This window comes from Myotis yumanensis, unplaced genomic scaffold (genome assembly GCF_028538775.1).
Source record: "Myotis yumanensis isolate MYYU_CA2020_CCGP unplaced genomic scaffold, mMyoYum1.0.hap1 SCAF_20, whole genome shotgun sequence".
NCBI classification, from domain to species: Eukaryota; Metazoa; Chordata; class Mammalia; order Chiroptera; family Vespertilionidae; genus Myotis; species Myotis yumanensis.
Window position 1 is genome coordinate 19,598,225 of NW_027223771.1, and position 20,012 is coordinate 19,618,236.

Sequence of the window (20,012 nt, forward strand, 5' to 3'; positions counted from 1 at the left end):
TCCAGCAAATGCCTCTGTGCAAGGCTTGGGCGGGGCAGGTCCCAGGGCATCAACTGGGTGGGCAGTGCGAACAGTTATGGCTGCTCTCAGTCCTGCCTTCAGATTCCCTGATTCTCAGTGTCCCAGCAATTGCTGCAAGTACCAACGAGAGAAAGCTGCCCTCGAGTTCTGACCAATGCCAGACAGTCCCACTTCTCCCGTATGAGTCTTGGTCCCCAGAGACTCCCTAGGAACTGGAGCTCAGAGCCTGAGACTCCCTCTCGATTGAGAAAGACAACTGTGCCCTCAGCTGCCAGCCGGCTCCACGTGCACCTCTTTACCTTAGTATTTTACTTCCACACCTCCTCTGAGTCTCGGTATGCTTTTCTCTTTCCTCTAGTTGTAGAATTTCCACTAAGCCAGCCTTCCTGTGGTTCAGGGTGATGTCCGTTCCGTCTTTTAGTTGTATTTTTGAAGTGGTTGTGTGAGGCAGCAAACTCCAGTGTTTACCTATGCCGCCATCTTGGATATTTCCATGATATTGTTAATGTCTGCTCACATGGGGAAGGTTTGTGCAAGTGGCATCTCACTGGCTCTGAAGGAGTGTTTCATTGTCATTCTACTGGTAGCTCCTTGCTAGATAGACCTCCTGTGTTATTAGGTAGTGTTTGCTGGTGCACAGAGAGCTGGAGCCCTTGGTCTGTCTGCAGCAGGGCTACAGGGTGGGAGGTGGAGGTGCCTGCAGCACAGGCTGGTGCGTCTGTGTTCATTTCACTTGACGCCTGAGTGGGACCCTCACTCCTTCGTTCCCCAGCACATGTTTCCTGGGTATCAAGCCTCATCCCGTTGACTCAGTGGGGAGTGAGACTCTCAGTTTCTGCCCTGCGGTAGGGTGGTCACCAATGGTTGGAATGTACTTAATCCATGACCCTATAAACACTGAAACAGGAAGAAAATAAAAGCGCTGAACTGAGGGGGAGATGAGGGGGACCTGAGGGGAAGGTAAGTTCTGGACTGGAGGTGCCTGGAGGAACAGGCTGAGTGGATGTGCATGTGCCTATGTGCCAATGGACCCTGGCAGCTGCGTGGTCCCCAATGGGCAGGCCTCTGGCCCCCACACTGCCTGACTCAGCATAGGGAGGCTGTTCTGGATCTGGGCAGAGTGCGCACCAGGCCCTGGTGTGGTGGGAGGTCAGCTGTCATGTGGGTGGAATTCCTTGAATATGTGCTGGTTTCTGTGAGAAGGGTGTGAAGTTCAGAAAACAGTGTTGGTGTTCTCAGCGGGCTCATGGAGAGAGGCTGCTGAGACAGGGATGGGAAGGGATCCTGCAGACGTGTTGTGTGGGAAGAGAGACACTCAGCTCTGGGGCTTGAGGAGACTCCTGCCCATTACCACAGCCCTAAGCTCTGCAGAGAGAAGCCGCTCACAGAGGCTGTGCATTCTCCTGTGTGTGGGTGCCTAGCGGGTTTGTTTCCCTCCTCAGGGAGCAGGACCAGCTCCAACATGAGGCAGCATTACAGGAGCTGAGGGACCTCGTGAGCACCCAAAGAGAGGCTCTGAAGCAGGCTTCCCAGGAAGAGAGGCTGCCACAGGAGGAGAGGTAACTGCCTTCACCCCCTGCAGTGGCATCTGCCAGGTTACATTCAGAACAACTCACTCAGCACCCACTGAGCTAAGCTCAAGCGAGTCTCCTGGTAATGGTATATTTTTACCAACCCTGTCATGGTCACAGCTGGTTGGTCACAAGGTAAAGGCAAGCCAGATAGTGGCTGGGATGGAAGGATAGCAACACTGGGATGCTGCATTGTCTACATGTGGATGACCTCCCCTCTCACCTTGATGATGGTGATGATTGTATTGGGCGTGGACTCCTCCATCCTCTAATACCAGCCATCCCATGAGGGAGAGACTCTTGGTCTTTGGCATTCACGCATTGTCTACTGGTGAACTCACCTCCTCACTGAAAAGCACTTAAACCAACAAATTATAACCATGGCTTTTCATGGGACTGTCCAGATTGCAAGAGACAGGAGTCGCCTGATGGGCACATTTGCAGATGAGGTTGAAAAAGACCTTTGGCTCCTGCCTTTTTCAACTCTCACACTGCAAACCAGTGACCCTTTTATGATCCATTGAGTGCCATGGAGTTCTATTTTCGTGCTTTTTGGTGGTGATGTCATTGTTTGAAATGCCCCCCAAATGGATTGCTGAAGTGCTATCTAGTGTCCCCAAGTTCAAGGCTGCACTGGGCCTTATGGGGAATAAGAGGGGTAGCACGTGAGGTTCCTTTTGGTCCAGGGTATGGTGCACTTGGCTGTGAGTATATTACAGGAGGTGTCTTGATGGCTTGGTCGGTTGACAAAAATGTGGCCAAAGACTCACACGAACCGGCGGGTACATTTCCAGTATCCATTAACTTAGTGTTCGCAGTGGCTTGATAGAACTTTATACTGAAAATCATGAGAATTGACTGCACTACAGTTATCTCTTAAAACAAAACAAAACAAAACAAAACAAAAAACCACAGATGAGGGAAGAAGCTCAGAGAGATTAAATAACTTGTTCAAGTTCATGCTCCTAGTTAGCGAGCCTGTCAGGAATCAATTCCAGGTCTTGTCTCAACCCAGAGGCCTGTCCATATGAAGCCTTTCTTCCCACAGCCTTGTTCTAACATGTATTGGGGGTTATAAACTCAGGTGCCCCCAGTGGCCAGGCAGGTCCAGCAGGTGGGGGAAGGAGTGTCAGTGTTAGATCAGACCCTTGTGGAGAATACACACCCCCTGAGGGCTGCCTGTGGAGAGGCAGGCCCGGGTTGCCAGGTCATTCTTTTTATAATCTTTTTTTTTAAATCCTTACAACATGATAATTTTTCCATTGACTTTTACAGAGAGTGAAAGGGAGGGAAGGAGAAGGGGAGAGGGAGAGAAACATCCATGTGAGACCATCACATCTATTGGATATCTGTAGCACACACTCAAGCTACAAGGGGGAGCAAACCGGCAACCCAGGTCTGTTCCCTTGAATGAGACTTGAACCCATGACCCTTCTGTACATGGGTCATGCTGTAACTACTGAGTCATGCCTGCCAGCACCTTTTGTTTATGCTTTCTCCCCACCATCTGAGAAGATAGATACCTGAATGTTGACCTGACACTTAAAAATTTTTAAATATTGTTGAACTAATTAATTTAAATGGAAAAATACAGATGATATGCACCAAACAGGGCACATCTGTGTTCAAAGTGAGTCCATGAGCTTCTGGTCATGTGAGCTTTCTGGTATAAATCTGCCCCCTGATACTCAATTGAGCAGTTAAGATGACGATGATGATGATTTCTGTGGATTTACATAATACTCTCCAATCTCATATGTTATTTGTCTCAGGAGACGAAATAAGAAAGGGCTTGGAATTGGGGAGAAGGGATGGACAAAGACATATAAATTTACAGCAAAAATGTTCTGATTCCATGTATTTCAAAAGTATTTTGTCAAAAAACCCTTTGTTCCAAGTCAGCAGGTCTGCCAAAGCCTTCCATGGGAAGGATTCTCATAGGGTGCTCTGTTGAAGTGGTGTCCGAGCCTGCCTGTCCTGTCTCCCCCAGCCCACAGTGGGCAGCTGCACTAGCCTTCTAGAACCCCAATGGACACAGTTTGAAATCCACTAAGTTTGTTCCACCCTCATTTACACACGGGAAAAACGGAGGCACAGAGAGGTTGTGGTTTTGATTAAGGTGCACATCTGGGACAGAGGCTGGGAGTGCTCCTAAGCCCTTGGCCCTGTGGCTCTCCACCCCCAGAGTTAACTTCTGGAACCAGCTGATTGCAGAGCCGAAGGAGCTGCACACCCAGAGCAAAGTGATGCAAAGCTCCCCAGAGGTCCTGCAGCAGAAAGTGATGCTCTGGCAGGCCCAGTACAAAGGGGCCAAGGAGGACCTGCAGAGGATGGAAATCTCGCTGAAGAAGCTGAGCAGCCAGTGTGAGGTGAGGCCTGGGCTAATGGGCTCAGGACCCCCTGCGTGTGCCCTGAGCGACAGCCTTGGCTCAGCCAGTTCGCAATGGGTCCTCATTGGCTTCTTTGCTCCAAGACCTTGTGTGAATGTCACACAGAGGCCGAGAGGAAGCCAGAGGCATTTGAAGGGGACAAACCCCATGACTGGTGCGATTGAGTTAGAAAACACCTTACACCTGAGCTTTGTTTTTGAAAGGTCGGGGCGGTGCATGGAAACAGCCAAGTATTGTTTCATTTCTGAACCCTCGGCTGAGAACTTTGCTCTTTGCTCACCCATGTCCTCTCATTTAATTCTCGCAATGCTTTTGTGAGCTGGGGTTCCCATTCTCATTGCTCTTAAGTTGTGGGTTGCAACCCAGTTTGTCTGATGCCAAAAGTTGAGACTTTTCTGCTACAGCAACAGGGATGATATTCTAGAGCAGGAGCAGTCCAACTTCAGTCATACATATTCATATCCAACCCCTGCTCCTGTGTGTTTTTATGTCTGTGAAACAAGAATACATTTCTAAATATGTTTTATTTCATTTTATGGATATCAGTGAGAGGAAGGGAGAGGGAGAGAGTGATGGAATCATCCATGAAGAGAGAAAATCCTTCATAGGCTGCCTCCTGCAGGCTCCCTACTGGGGATCAGTGCCACAACTGGTCATGGTCCTTGACCAAGAATCGCACCAGAGACCTCTTGGTGCTGGGAGGATGCTCAACCAACTGAACCTCACCAGTGGGGCAGCTTATTAACAAGATGTTCTACATTGTTTTGCAAGATTGTGATTAAGGCCTCAGAATTTGTTGTCTATTTTGCAGTTGCAGCACATTGCAGCTCAGACCGCTTGCGTTTTCAGTGCTCAGTGGCCACAGGAGGGCTGTGGTTCCCTGATTGGACGGGACACTTGGCCATCCACATGTCATTGATTGTGTTGGTCATTCCCATTGTCGTAGATCATACCGAAATGACCACCTTTGAGCATGTGGCCTTTTTCTTCTTTTGGGAACAGATTCCCCTCAGTGGAATCACAGGGGCGCATGGTATGTGAGACATTGTTGACCTGTGTTGTAGGTGCTCTCTCATGAGAAGGAGAACTTCCAAGAAGAAAAAGTTAAGCTCAAGAGGAAGATTCAGACATTGGCCAGGAGGAACAGAAAACTTCTAAAAGAGAATGAGAAAGACAAGACTCGGCGCATGTAAGGGGTGTGGGCTGACCTGTCAACAAAGGGGTCCTTCTTTCTAGTCCACGCCTAGGCCTCAAGATGCTGGGCAGAGAGCCCCCTGGTGCACTGGTGTCCCAAGGGAAGGGGACACACCACCTTCCCATTGCATCCTCCTCTCATTTTCCCTGGAATGGTCCTAGAGTTCTGCAAGTAGGGATGGTTGGCTTTTGAAAGATACTGCCCACTACCAGATGGTTCTTAATCTGCCTTTGGAATTCAGTTCAGTTTAAAAAATATGATGGCAGTAAAGAGTGGTGCCCAGGGAAGAGATTCACATTGCAGGCGGAGGCCTTTCTATGTGTTTTCCCTTAATGAGCTGGGGAGATGGTTGTTGCTGCACCATGGTTTTCCTTCCTCTGTGGACAAGACACATTCCTGGCTTTGGGAAGGCCCTGTGAGGTTCACAGAACCAGTTACCAGGTGGCCAGGAAGTAGTTGGAGTGAAAGGAAGTGAGCAGAGCTGTGTGCACAGCAGACAGATGTTGAGGAGCTTCATAGAGGCCGAGAAGGAGGCCTGGTGGTGGGAGTTGGGGTTCTTCTGCTGACCCAGATGGGGATAGGTCTAGCCAGTGGGAGGACGTGAGATGGAGCATGGGTAGTCTGGGTGCAGGGAAGGTGCAGGCAGTGGCAGGAGGGAAGGCTGCATCAGGCAGCGCTCAGCTGTAGAAGGCATCCACACCAGGCTAATGAGTTGGATCCCCTGGGAAGTAAGTGTTGATGGGAAGCTGGTCTACAGGGCCCAGGAAGCTGCCAGAAAGGAGGGCAGGAGGAAGAGCCTTGGTGTTGGAAACATTGTGGTTGGAAGTCATGTAACCCGAGATGCCTCTGGTGGGTCCACGGTAGTCTTCCCCACTCGGTGCTATGCTGCTGAACTGTCCTTCTTTGTGATCAGGAATGGCTGGCTATGTGGGACAGAGGGACATGGTCCCAGTGACCACGGGAGGCACTGTCCAAGTCCCTGGGGTCACGGTGCCGCTTTATTGTCCTCTCAGATTCATCTGCGCATCTACAGGTGGTTAGCCACCTACCCAGGATGGTTTACATGGAAAGCCACACTGTAGTTTTGGGGTAGAAATGACTGTGGCCTGAGTTGACTCTCTGTGACACAGGAGGTCAAAATTACCAGCAGAGGTTAGGCAGGTACCAACTAGAAGAGTGTTGGCCTGGTATCCAGGGGGTATCTGATAATGGTTTTGCATTATCCGGTGTCTGCAGGAGGCTATGGAGTTGGCAGGCTTGCTGAGCCTGTTCTGAGCGGAGTCTTCCCCAGTCCTGGGAGGGTTGTAGGTCCTGCCTTCTGTGAGTTTGTGCACCCAGGGGTGCAGGGTTGGTCAGAGCCCGACAGGAAAGCAATCTAGCATAAAGCCAAGCACCATGGCTGTGGGAAGAGAACAACACAGTGCCAAGGACGCTGGTAGCAGAGCAGGTTCGGTGGTCAGGTGTCCTGCAGTTTGAAAGCCATCACTTCTAACGGGGTGCTTACTTCATGATGAACTGGTGGAAATTTCCTCGTATTAGTGGGACCTCAGCAGCTTCATGACCGACAGAGTCTGAGCAGCTGCCTTGATCCTGAGGACTCATTTTCCAGCAAGGAAACCGGGGTCTGAGCTGTCAGGGCCCACGGATTTCCGAACCTGAGTTTCACATGGTTCAGGGCTTGCTCTCCTGAGATGACATTCAGCCTGAACTCATTGCTTCAGCAGGTCTCCTCGACGTGTTAGGGTTCCCGGACCCACGTCACGTGCTTCCATCCCCATATTCCCGAGTCAGAAATCAGTAAGGCCATGAGCACCTTGTTGTCTGAATCCTAGGAAAATGCCGGCCCTTCTGGGCCTGGTCCCACGCTGGGCCGATGAGTCGATTTACATGTTTTATTTTAAAAACCAGATTGTTTTTCTTTCTCGTCTATTTACAGGGAAAATGTAAATTTCTTACCGACAATCATAGAAGAGCAAGAGGAAACATTTGTGGGTTCCTATGAGTCTTGGGGTCCTGTTCCACAGAAGTGAGTTTGATTTAATGGCAATAACTTAAGCACAGAACAGAAAGCTTGCTCTTTCACGAGTGGGGAAAGCTGTAGCCATCTACAGCAGTGGCCAGTTTGTGGGGCCCCCATCTTCCTCTCTATGGCCGGTCCCCTGTGTGCATGTCTCTCCCAGCACTGAAAGAATTTAGAGTTTCTTTTGGTCCTGCCCTCCATACTCAGGGTTATCCTAGGCGGGATGGCGAAGACCAGCTGGTCATGAGCCTGTTTAAGGGGCAGAGAGTCTGTGGTTTAAAGCCACTAAAGCAGGACTCTCAGTTTGTGTCTCCAGGTTTCAGGACCTAGAAAACCATGTTTCTGTTTTGGGAAGGAATCATGGGCCAGACACCTGCCTAGCACCCAGGGTCTTCAATTACAGGGACCTCTAGGTATTCCCTACATTCCTCTGGAGTCTCTGGACCCCAGGGTGGTTCACAAACACGTTCCCTTCTTGCAGTTTATCAGCCCCGGTGGCGGGCCGTCTTTGTCCCCAAGACTGCCGGTCTGCTCCATACAGCAGAGCTTCCTCTGGTGCGGGCCTGAGCCCCATTAGCTGGGCCTTCAGATTGTCCTGTCCCAGCCCAGCCTAGAGGTCATATCACCATGAATCCTGTAAGACCTCTCTGTTGAAATCTCAGAACCACAGAATCTTCTACCTTCTGCCTGACCCTTCTGTTGACAGGGAAATGAGGCATCTATGAGGGAATTAAGCAATTTGTGAAAGCACTGTGCCGGTCTGTGGCAGAGCCAGGATTACAACCCACATGTAGTTCTTATTCTATTCAAATGCCCCCATTTCCAGTTAGCTGCAATGTTTTACTTACCCTTTAAATTCACTGTTTTCATTTATTTCTTTTTATTTTCTTAACCTCACTTGAGGACATTTTTTCATTGATATTTAGAGAAAGTAGAAAGGAAAGAGGCAGGGGAGAGAAACATCAGTGGGAGAGACACATCGATTGGTTGTAATCCTGTCGGCACTCTGATTAGGGCCAGTGATGAACCTGATTGTTGTATTTGAAGTTCCATTTCCTAAGAGGCTAGTGTGGGTTTCTGCCACAATGAATGCTTCTACCATCCCTGGGTCTGTGTGAATTCACTACCAATAGTGTTCCACCTCCTGAGACCCACATATGAACATGGTGGTGCTGGAGAAGAGCACCATCCGTCTGAACCCCAAATGAACAGCCACTTGCCCATCTGGTGGGACATTGAGGGTTGGTAATGTCCTAAACCTCTACTTCCTGTAGGAAAAAGTGGTGGACTCGAGCCAGATCCTTCATCAAATTCTTCAAACCCAAAAACAACGGTTCTGGAGATCCAACACAGCGAACCCGAGACAGCGCTCCTGGGCCCCTGGAGGCCACCCCATCATGCTCATACTGGGTGGAAGAGCAAGATGCCCCCAGCGCACCACCTCCAAAATGTAAGAGGGGTGACTGAGCTGTAAGTGGAAAATAAAGGGGAGGATCTCAGGTCTGCTCCATGGGCAGGGCAGCACCAAGGAGATGGTGTGCTGGGTGTGCACAAGAGTGTCGGAGCCGGAAGGGGGTGTGCCTTCCCTTAGGTATGTGAACAACCAAATATAAAATATAAACCCTTGTCAATGTTGGACACTTTTTTCCCAGAACAGTGTAGTTCTGCTAGCATAAGGAGCCTTGCCCATCACATATAGTTGGTAGGTCCTGGGATGTACAGTGCGGATCTCCATAGAGTTAACGCAGACACTAGAGCCTTCTGAAGACCAGGGCCAAGCCTGAGACTCATGAGCTCGCAGCGGCTGGCATTACAGTACCTGACAAGATCTAGGGAGGGTGACAAGCCTCCTTCTGAGTGTGACATGTGCACAAGCCTTTCTGGGTGGCATTCACCACTTTAACTTTTGGTGTGTCACTGGAGATGCAAAAACGAAGTGTGCACACACATGCCCACTGTTTGGGGACTAATGCGTGCATTCCCAGTCTTTACAGCAGGTGAGTTAGGTCAAATGCTCACATGCAGGTAAATGATAATGAAGCTTATTAACATTTGCTTTATCTAGAGGGGTTCTTTAGCCTGATGTTTTCATACTGGATCCTTAAATGTTGTGACATTTATTACCTCAACTTCTGTTATTGTATAAATTGCCTTAATGAATATAATTAGCCTAATTGAGTTAGCAAACCTTTCAGAGAAAAAAAATGCTTGACAGATCCAAACTGTCATTTGGATGCATGAATGAGCAGGTGAGTGGTAAGTAATAGTAATGGCAGCCGTGCAATGGTGCTTCCTGGGCTCAGTCCACTTTAGGGATTTGACCCGCTTTATCTACCACCTTTAGTCCTAACTGCCGGGTGAGGTAGGCATGATCCCTATCCCCTTTTCAGAGCTGGGAAAGTGAGGATTGACAGGGTGAAGCCCTGGCCCAGAGAATAAGTGTTGGAGCTGGGATCCCAACCTGGGTCTGACAGATCATGGTGCCTGAACTTTAACCCCTGTGAGCACTGCCTGCAGTTCAAGCTGCTTTGGTCTCTGAAGATGCTGAACCAGCCTGTGGCCCCAGCATTGAGTAGTGGGTCCTCATCCTGTGGTGTGAGCTGTGGTCAGCAGGTGGCGATGGGGGAAAGAAGTAACGGAGGTTCTTCTATGTATGAACTTGAATCCTCAATCAGAAATCTGGTGAATCAGTTATGATCATGCACATGACATGCTCAGAACATTAGACCAATTGTCAGACTATAATTTAAAGGTCATGAAGTGGAGGTTTAGAGTAGAGGATGCGTATTGATCTAAACAGGAATAATTCTTTTTGAATATATATTGTTATTGATTTCATAGAGGAAGGGAGAGGGACAGAGATAGAAACATCAATAATGAGAAAGAATTATTGATTGGCTGCTCCTGCATGCCCTCTACTGGGTTGGAGCCTGCAACCCAGGCATGTGCCCTCGACATAAATCAAACCTGGGACCTTTTAGTCCACAGGCCTGTGCTCTGTCCACAGAGCAAAACCAGAGCTGAACGGGAATCATTCTTGATGTTGAGAGTGTTTTGTCATCAAAAAGTGGTAGAGCCCTAGCCATTTTGGCAGAGGTAGGTACTTCCATTATTTTCAAAGGTATCCTTCTATAAGAGGTTATGTTACATGTATAAGAATTATTAGTGCCCTGACCGGTTTGGCTCAGCGGATTGAGCCCAACCTGCGGACTCGAGGGTCCTGGGTTCGATCCCGGTCAAGGGCATGTACCTTGGTTGTGGGCACATACCCAGTGGGGAGTGTGCTGGAGGCAGCTTATCCGTGTTTCTCTCTCATCGATGTTTCTGACTCTATCCCTCTCCCTTCCTCTCTGTAAAGAATCAATAAAATATATTTTTTAAAAATAATTATTAGTTATCCCTGGCCGGATTTTGCTCAGTGGATAGAGCGCCCACCCACAGAATGAAGGGGCACGGGTTTGATTCCTGGTCAAGGCCATGTGCCTCGGTTGCAGGTTTGATCCCGGTCCTCAGTTGGGATTCATGCGAGGAGCAACCAGTGGATGTGAAACTCTCACATAGATGTTTCTCTCTCTATCTCCACCTACTCTCGCCCTTCCACATTCTCTCTAAAAGTCAATGTGAAAAATACCCTCCAGTGAGGATTTCCAAAAAAAATATTTTAGTGAGTAGTTGAGATAGCCCATTTTACTGCAGAAACATACCATTAAGTGTTCCAAAGTCTTTGAACAGGAGCAGGAGTTAGGGTGTGTGAGCCAAGGTGTCAGGAAACCTGTCATAAAAATGGATGAGTAAGCCCAGCTGGTGTAACTCAGTTGGTTGAGCATCAACCCATGACCCAGGAGATAACAGTTTGGTTTTGGTCAGGGCACGTGCCTGGGCTGTGGGCTCAATTCCCAGGACAGGACATGCAGGTTGCAGCTGATCAATGATAGAAACATCATTGATCTTTGTATTTCTTTCTCCCTCTCCCTTCCTCTCTCTGAAATCAATAAAAACATTTTCAAAAAAGAATGAGTGACAAAACCCAAGTCCTAAATTAATAAACATCCGTATTTCAAAATTTAACACATTGAAATTGAAAAATGATCTAATGCATCATCTCCTAGAGCAATATAGACTTCTCCTCACTTGCTAAGTAAAGCATTGGCACAAGTTTGCCACTGAATTAATTAGATGGAGTCAGAGCCAAAATCATTCACCAAGTCCTGATTCTGGTTGTGCCATGGGGATTGTTTCCATCTCTCCTGGGCTGGACAGGATTCTGATTTCCCAAGTACATTTAGCCAATGTAGAGTCACTTGTTGTTCTTCAATTCATTTATTTGCTGTTTTGTGTTGTTTTCTTCTTTTCTTCTTCTCCTGGTGATCTGGGGATAACCATTTAGCCACTTGGCGCAAAAAGAACAAAGGGAAGAACAAAGACAAGTGTCCAGTGGCCCGCCCAGCTGTGTTGAAACGCTTTCAGTCCTCATCGTCCTTGAACATCCCACCCCCTTCAAAATAGGTTCTCTATTTGCCAGATACTGGAGATTCCCTTCCTTTTACCAGTTCCGCCACCAAATAACCTCCCTCATTTATGAAAAAGCCACAGAGAAAAACCAAATGAAAAAACAAATACCTAAACCATAAAAAAGAAAAATCATAAAGACCACCAATGACCCATGCTGAAGGGCCAGAGGACCCATAGTGGCCCCCTCCTCCTGACCCCAAAGCAGATCTGGAGCCTTCAAACTACCAACACACCTTCTGAAGACAACGGCCTCCTCTCCTGTCTGCCTGCAGTACCCAGAATGGCTGTAGAAGGAGGAAAGGGTTCCCGTGCTGCCTCCATTTGTTCTGTTAGTGACAACGCTGCACCAGCCCTAAGGGTAACCCTCCATATGTGAAGCTCCTGTCTCTACCTCCAGCCACTGGTATCTTTTCAACAAATCCACTTTGACCTGGGGATGCTCACAAGGCAATGACAAACTGCCTTTCCAGAGGCAGACACCATGTGAGCATGCCCCTTAGGACACATGTTAGCTACTTCACCTCCATTAAAGCATGTGTGCGTATATGCATGTGCGTGTGCATGCGCTGGTGAGCAAATACATGCATGCATTCTCTCAGGGCTGGGCCCTCCTGATCCAGAAACTTGACTTCCTCTCCCAGAAGCCTGATGGTCCAGGAGAAGCCCAGACCAGCCAAACCATAAAGACCTGGAGGCCCTGGGTGGACCGTGGAGTCAGGCTCACTGTTAACCTAGAGCTTTGCCAAGCCAGGCCTGGTTTCCACATCCTTCAGGCCAGGGCGGTCTTCCAGGCAGGTGGCCTCAGGCTTTGCTTCTCTCCAGCTGGCTCCTGGGCCACTCTTCGATAAACACTGGGTCTGCCCGCCTGGGTGATGGGGCACTGAAAAGCCTTGCCTGCCCCCTCCCAGCAAGTGTCCACAGTGTGCAGAGGGGAACATGGGCGAGAGGCAGGTGCAGCCTGATTTGGAAAGTGGCTGCAGTGCCCCAGTGTCCCCCACTGAGGATGACACTTTGATTTATTATTTCTGAGTGACTTCCAAGGGTAGGAACAAAATGTAATATATTACATACACTTGTTCACACTTGTGAGACATATGCGCTTTGAGGTGTCCACCAAATATATATACTACAGGGTGTCCCCCCAAATATAAACACACTTCAACAGCTGATAACTCAATTTTCACTCCATTTCAGTGTTAACAGATTTAATGTAATGGGTGAAGCCAGAATGAACTTTGAACAATGAAGATGTATCCTCTGGACTTTCTTTTGGGGACACATAAAGGATGAGGTGTCTGGCACAGAAAGGGCCACATCCAGGCATCAGGGCTGCTGTTGACAGAAGATGTGAACAAACAGAACGCAGTGATTCTTGGTGTTTGCCATTCCAATGCTTCCTCGGCAGCAGTCCCTGGACCAGAACTAAGGCAAGGGATGGAGGTGCAAACAATAAGAATCGTTCCTTTGGTTTGTTGTTTGTACATATCTCTTAACTTAGCTGCCCTGTATTCCTCAACCGTTATCTGTTGTCTATTGTCAACTTTATCTTTTATGAATCCCCATAAAAAGCCTAGTGGAGAAATTGTCTTTATTCAAATCTTAGTTTGGCTTCACCCATTTTTTCCAATCAGTAAACTTGAAAATGGGTGAAAATTCAGTGAGTTATCAGCTGTTAAAGTGTGTTCACAAATTTTTTGGAATTCTACTTTCTGTTCCATTGGGACTAATTTTTTTCTCCGGATTCTTACCTGTGTGTACATTGGAGGGGGGCACCCTATATTTACATTTAAAAGGCAGTCATTCTTGTCCTTCAGGAGTTGATTTATTATTTCTTTTCACTGTGTGCACATCTTTTGGACCACCCAATGTTTACATCCCATAGGGAGTCATTCATTTTATCAGGAGTGTGACCTCTGTATACCAATCTTGGGGACACTCCATGTTTATATTCCAAAGGGAGTCATTCATGTTTATCGGGAGTCTGATCTCTGTGTACCTTTGCTGGGGGGACACTCTATGAATGTTCTATAGGGAGTCATGTGTTTGCATTGGGAGTCTCACCTGCTGCTGTGTCTATTTGGCCGGGTTCCTGACGCATTTTGTTTCCTCTTGGGTACTGAAGGTGCTCATTGTGGGATGAACTAACCCTGATGATTTGGGTTCTATAAGGATTTTCTCCATTTGAGCTAAAGTGCTGAGAAAGAAGTGTTAACATGGTCCATTTTCTGAGTGCTTTGAATTTTGTATTAAGTAGCCATTGATTCTGGAACACAAGGACGGGTTTGTAATAAAATGAGATGTTGTAGAATTGAGTCGTAGTTTTCCTCACCGCTCATCACTGGCAGCACTGTTGGGGCTTTGGTTCTCCGGGGTCCCTGCTCATCCCCCCAGTCTCCCCGGACCCTGGAATCCACCAGCTCCCTTTGCCAGGAGGTGAGAACTTGGGAAAGCGAGGTTTCCTCTTTACCATGCAACAGCGTTTATTTTACGTTCCTATTTGTTGAATCCCATTTTTATAGGAGATTTATATCACAATAGGAGGTAAGTGTAAAGTGATCTGTTGGATTTTTCCAAGGACATTCAAACAGGAAGTGTCAGGAGAAGGAGGCAGGGAGGAAGGCAGGTAGAGATCCCCTCCTGACCTAATCTAATGGTGTTCGGTCCAGCTGCCACCTGCATGTCCCCTTCCTCACCAAACCTCTCCTGTAAGTTGCCTCCTGTCACATCCTTCCCCATTCTTTCCTGAGGTCCTGTAGCTGTGGGAGCTGCCCACTCAGCTGAGCTGCCCTCTCCAATGCTTTGAGCCAAAGTGAGCAGTAGCACCTGCAGGCTTCCTCCCCTGCGCCTTTGACTTTTGCAGAATCTGACATTGGCCAGTCACCCCTTGGAGCTCTCAGCCTCTGTCCCATGATTCTCTCTCCTCTGGGACAGGTCTTCAGCGCTCACACTTGCCATTTTCTCTGTCACTGCTTAATTCCTCCCGCAAACACTCATTTAAAGCTTCCTGTGTGCTCTCTCCCATGTTCCACCACGGAGGCCGCCTCCTCCCCCTCTGCAGGGCTGACACACCTGGTCCCCTAGCACGGACTGCTATTGAGCTTCAGGTCTGAGGTCAGCTCCCTTTAACCCCCTGCCCTCCCTGCAGGCTTCCTCCACTCTCCCTGGCTTCTCTGGGCTCCCTACTTATCCACTCACACCAGCTGTCAATCACAGAAGCCAAAAAGCCTATGGTGCAGGCTGGACCCCTCCTCTCTTCACTTCCCACAGGTGATCGCTCCCCTGAATGTGAGAATGGGTATGCAATCTGCCTGCCCATTGTAGCTGACTGTTCTCATCACAGGACCCCCAACACCCTTGTCCTTGGGTCTTGGCAAGGGCTTATCAACTGGTCTGTCTGCCTCCTGCAAATCCTCCGCCCCATGGCACCTCTAGGCATTCACCCCAGTGACCTTCCTTTTTGAACCTCCCTTCCCTCAGCCTCAACACTAGCTACACAGTTTCTTTGTGGTCTAGCTTCTTCATGGGTCCCTTCAGGGTACACCTAATTCTCTATGGCCCCCCACCCCTGCCTCCAGACCCAGTTAATCTCACACACATCCAGAGCTTTCATTGCAATCTTCCAAGAATGCTTCAAACACCTCTAGCCCCAGCCTCTCCTGGGAACCTCCAGATCTGTTTCCAGCTTGGATGTCCCAAGACACCTCCAACACAAAATGCTCAGCAAACTATTCACCATCCTCCCCCACCAAAGCCTCTGTGCTCCTCCTCTCATCACCTCTGTCGCTGTCATCCAGGCCCTTGTTGGGTCTCCCGCTCTCGTTCCCATGTCCTGTCCATCACTCCCTCAGCTGCTTTCAACTTTAATGTCTCACTCACGTAGCCAACCAAGCCCAGGTGTTGGGGCCCCCTGGGCAGTACCATGGGCTCCTGTTGCTGAGGGGTTATTTCAAACCATATCACGCTGAGTTCCAGGGCCCCACCTCTACCCTGGCCTGGGAGCTGTGTGATCTGGGGGTGGGAAATATCCAAGTGACAGCTCAGGGCTGAGGTCTGCCTGCAGAGAGGGTGGGATCACCTGTGGCACCAGAGGGGCTCTCCCTGGGGAGAACAGCAAAGTGAGAAAATCAGAAAATATCAGACAAACCTTGGGCTGGAAGCATCCAGCCAAATGTTTATCAGCCAACCAGAGGAAGAGGAGGGAATATGTTTACATGTTTGCATATGCACACATACACACACATGTATATATACATGTAGGTAGACAGCCCATTGATTCCCTTAGAAAGCTCTCATTGGTTTTTGCCAAACAGGTTTATTTATCGCCCACCTATGCTTTCCCTCAACTAGCGGATGAGTGTGGTTCCAAAATGCATCTCACAGGTCACATCCTAAGGCACTCTTGGTTTGGGCTTCAGCCCCTCACGGAGTGGCTCACTGGCCCAAGGCAACATAGCCAGTTAGAAGTCACAGTGAGGCTTGAACTGGGGGCTGACTGACTCCCAACTCTAGGGATATCGTTCTAGCCCCATGCAGCCTCCCAAGTGACCTGGTTGTAGAAATCCAAAGTCAGAAAAGCCTCGCCTGTCACCGGGCCCAGCTCTAGGGACTTTCCTGAGGCAGCTGCCCTGGTGAGCATCACAGGACTGAGCTAACCAAGAGGACCAGATGCAACTGAACGGGCTGTGCTTCTCTCGGGCCTGAGCAAGGGGTCAGGAGTCTAGAGCTGTGTGTGTATGTGTGTTTCCAAGGGTGACAAGAGCACAAACTGCGACAACAATCAAGGGCTTGTCTGTGTCTCCTCCCTGGCACTTGTCCCTCTCCTCTTGGCAGACTGCCCGCACCAGGGACAGCTCTGAGGGGCCTTGGAGGCTATATCCCCTGCCTGCCGGCCAGAACATGCTATCACCCTGTCCTCACTATGGTGGCAGCAGGGACCTCAGCAATTTTTATTTTAAAAGTGATCTCAATTTTAATTCCTTCTTCTCACTTTTGCCTTACTGGTTTACTCAGTGTAATGGCTGCCCTGACGTCAAGATATTTGGAGATATTTCAGCCAACACAGTCAACATGGTCCTACCTATGCCCTTGTCTCAAAATATGCTGCTGGGCCCTGGTGGTGTTGCTCAGTGGCTGAGCGTCCACCTACTGAGCACTATTCATGGGAAGACAGAATCCTGACTCCTTCTCTATACAGCATATTGGGAGTAAAAATGATGCATCCAGGTGGAAATATGATTAGGGGTTGGAAGACAGACAAGGAATGAAGAAGTCAGAAATAGACACTGAGAGAGTCACTAGCAGGCTGGCTGCAAATAATGACTCTCCAGTAGTGATAGAATAAAAAAGTGGGGGATATCTTGGGAATATTCAAGAGATAGGTGGCAACTCTTCTATGGTTTTGACTTCCCCAGCAGATTTCCACATACACACGTGTACACGCCTGTGTTTGCATGCACATACATATACACATAACTGACTGCCCTCCCTGGAAGCACAGAAGAAGAAGCCACCAGAGGAAGAAGCCACCCACCTTTGGTCCAGGGGCCAGCGCCTGTGGCTGGCCGCAGCCTATGAGATGGACAAGCCATCCACCTGATGTCCAAGGCTGCAGCCACACAGATAAGCTGCCAGTCCTGTGTTCCAGGGCGCTAGCGCCTGTGGCCAGGGAAATAGGTTCCCTCTTCTCCTACTGCAGTCATTACTTCAATATTCCCCTTCTGAATTTCTCTCCTGTGCTGCAACCCAACTCCACTTTTCATAGGAAGGATACAGAACAGAGAGAGCAGTGTTAAAAGGTTACATTTTTAAACTGGTAGGTTGATACTTAAACATATAAATGGAAAGCTACAGTCCTTAAGGTAACAAAGGCTACAAAGGACAGGGACAGCACATGACCTATTATATCCAGCAATCCATATGGGAACTGAAAACTTTGCAATGATGACAATTAGTGAAGATATGAATCAACTAAAATAGTTGACAGGGACAATTCTTCCATCTTTGAAAATATCTACATCAAATCTGTTTAAATAGATTTTCATCTGCATAATATAACACATTCTGATAAGACCACCACCAATGTGGTCAGTGTTGTGCCAATAAATGTTTAATAGCTGAGGGAACCCCCCCTCAAGTGCACAAAATTTCATGCACCGGGCTACTAGTTGATTATAAATTGCATTCAGATCCAGAGATAGAGAAGCATTGATCAAACTTTCAAACCTCAGAGGGAAGGTAGGAGAGGGTGGGGGTAAGGAGGAGAGATCAACCAAAGGACTTGTATGCATGCATATAAGCCTAACCAATGGACACAGGGAGTAGGGGTGTCTGGGAGGGTAATGGTGGGATGAGGACACATATGTAATACCTTAAGCAATAAAGAAATTAAAAAATGTTTTAATTTTTTTCAGAGAGGTTAGAGAGAGGGAGAGATATAGAAATATCAATGATGAGAGATCATTAGCGATAGGCTGTCTCCTACAGGCCCCCTATTGGGGTGGAACCCACAATTTAGCATGTTCTTTGACCAGGAAACTGAAGATAGTCATTGTGGTTGGTTTGGACAACCAGGATCAGAAAGCATGGTTATGGCTGAACTGTGGGCCCTGTGGACAGAGTTGACCTTCTCTGCAGGAGGACTCACAGTTTGCCTAGAGCCCCAGGCTGCCTTCTGATGGGTGCTTTGTACACAGAGGGAAATTTTCAGAACTGCATGCAAATAAAAAGACCAGTGGCTTACACTTTTGCTTAAAAGTGTATCTGTAAGGTACTTTAGTATACTCACCACAATGATAGTACCCCAGAGGAAAATGACATACACAGAGGCAGAATTGATGATAAGCATCCACAGAATTTCAGAGGATCTGGCCAAAATTCACAACAACGGGGCAGGATATGGAATAAAAGAAATAAAATTTGATATAATGAGGGGCCTACGACATTTACAATAAATCTATCTCAAGAAATCATCTTTAGAAAGCCAAAATCAGCTTCCAAGATGTCCATATTGGATTCCTGTGTTTTAAGAAAGACTTCAAGACCTGGCCAGTTAATCAGTGGTTAGAGCTTTGGCTCCAGGAGCCAATGGTCCTTCGTTCCATTATGGTCAAGGGCAAATACCTCAGTTGTGGGTTTAATCCTAAGGCCATGTCAGGGCACATAAGGGAGGCAACCCATTGATGTGTTTCTCTCTTGAGGATCTCTCTCTCTCTCTCTCTCTCTCTCCAACTCCTCCTACCATTCCACTCTATATAGAAGTCAATGAGAAAAAAACAAACAAACCTTAGGTGAGGATAGAATAAGTATTCTATATATTTAAAAATATATCCAGTGACTTTTTAAAAAGAGATGAAGAAAGAGAGAGAGAGAGAGAGAGAGAGAGAGAGAGAGAGAGAGATGAGAAACATCAAGTAGCTGCATCCTGTATGCCACCTAAAGGGAATCCAGGAAGGTATATTCCCTGACTTGAATGGAACCAGTGACCTTTCAGGGCAAAGGATGGTGCCCAACCTACTGAAGTACAATGGCCAGGAAAGAGTTTATACTTTCATTATTATTTATGAACTAGAGGCCTGGTGCATGAAATCCATGCACTCAGGGGATGCCTCAGGCTGGCTTGTGCCCTCTTGCAGTCCGGGAGCCTTCCGGGGATGTCTGACTGCCCTGGAGGTGGGAGAAGCCCCCGCCACCACCACTGTACTCGCCAGTTATAAGCCCAGCTTCTGGCTGAGTGGTGCTACCCCTGTGGGAGTGGACTAACCACCAAGGGGCAGCTCTTGCACTGAGCATATGCCCCCTGGTGGTCAGTTTGTGTCATAGTGACTCCTTGGTCGATTTGCATATTAGCCTTCTATTATATAGGATTATTAAATTAATTTCCATACAACAACTCTAAAGCTACTTTACCACACCCTATATTTACCTCCTCTCTTTCATCATCTGTCTTCTACCTGCCCCATCCCTAAATGCATTTATTCATTTTCTTCCCTTACAAGATGAGTTCATATTTTTCATAATATTGTAAGCACTGTAAAGAGCAGGAGCATATTCCTTAACAAATATTGGTCTCCTTCATGATACACAGTTATTTTACATTCAACACTAATATTTATGTTAAATGTTAATTATTTTTTATTGCTGAGTAGTATTGTGTTCTGTATATGAACAGTTTAACTATTGATCTGTTTATGGTTTTTTGTTATTTCCAGGTTTGGGGTATTATAAATAAATTTTCTGGAAATGTTGCATTCAGTTATTTATATAAATGTATGCTTCACTTATTTAAATGTTACAGTGTAGGTGCG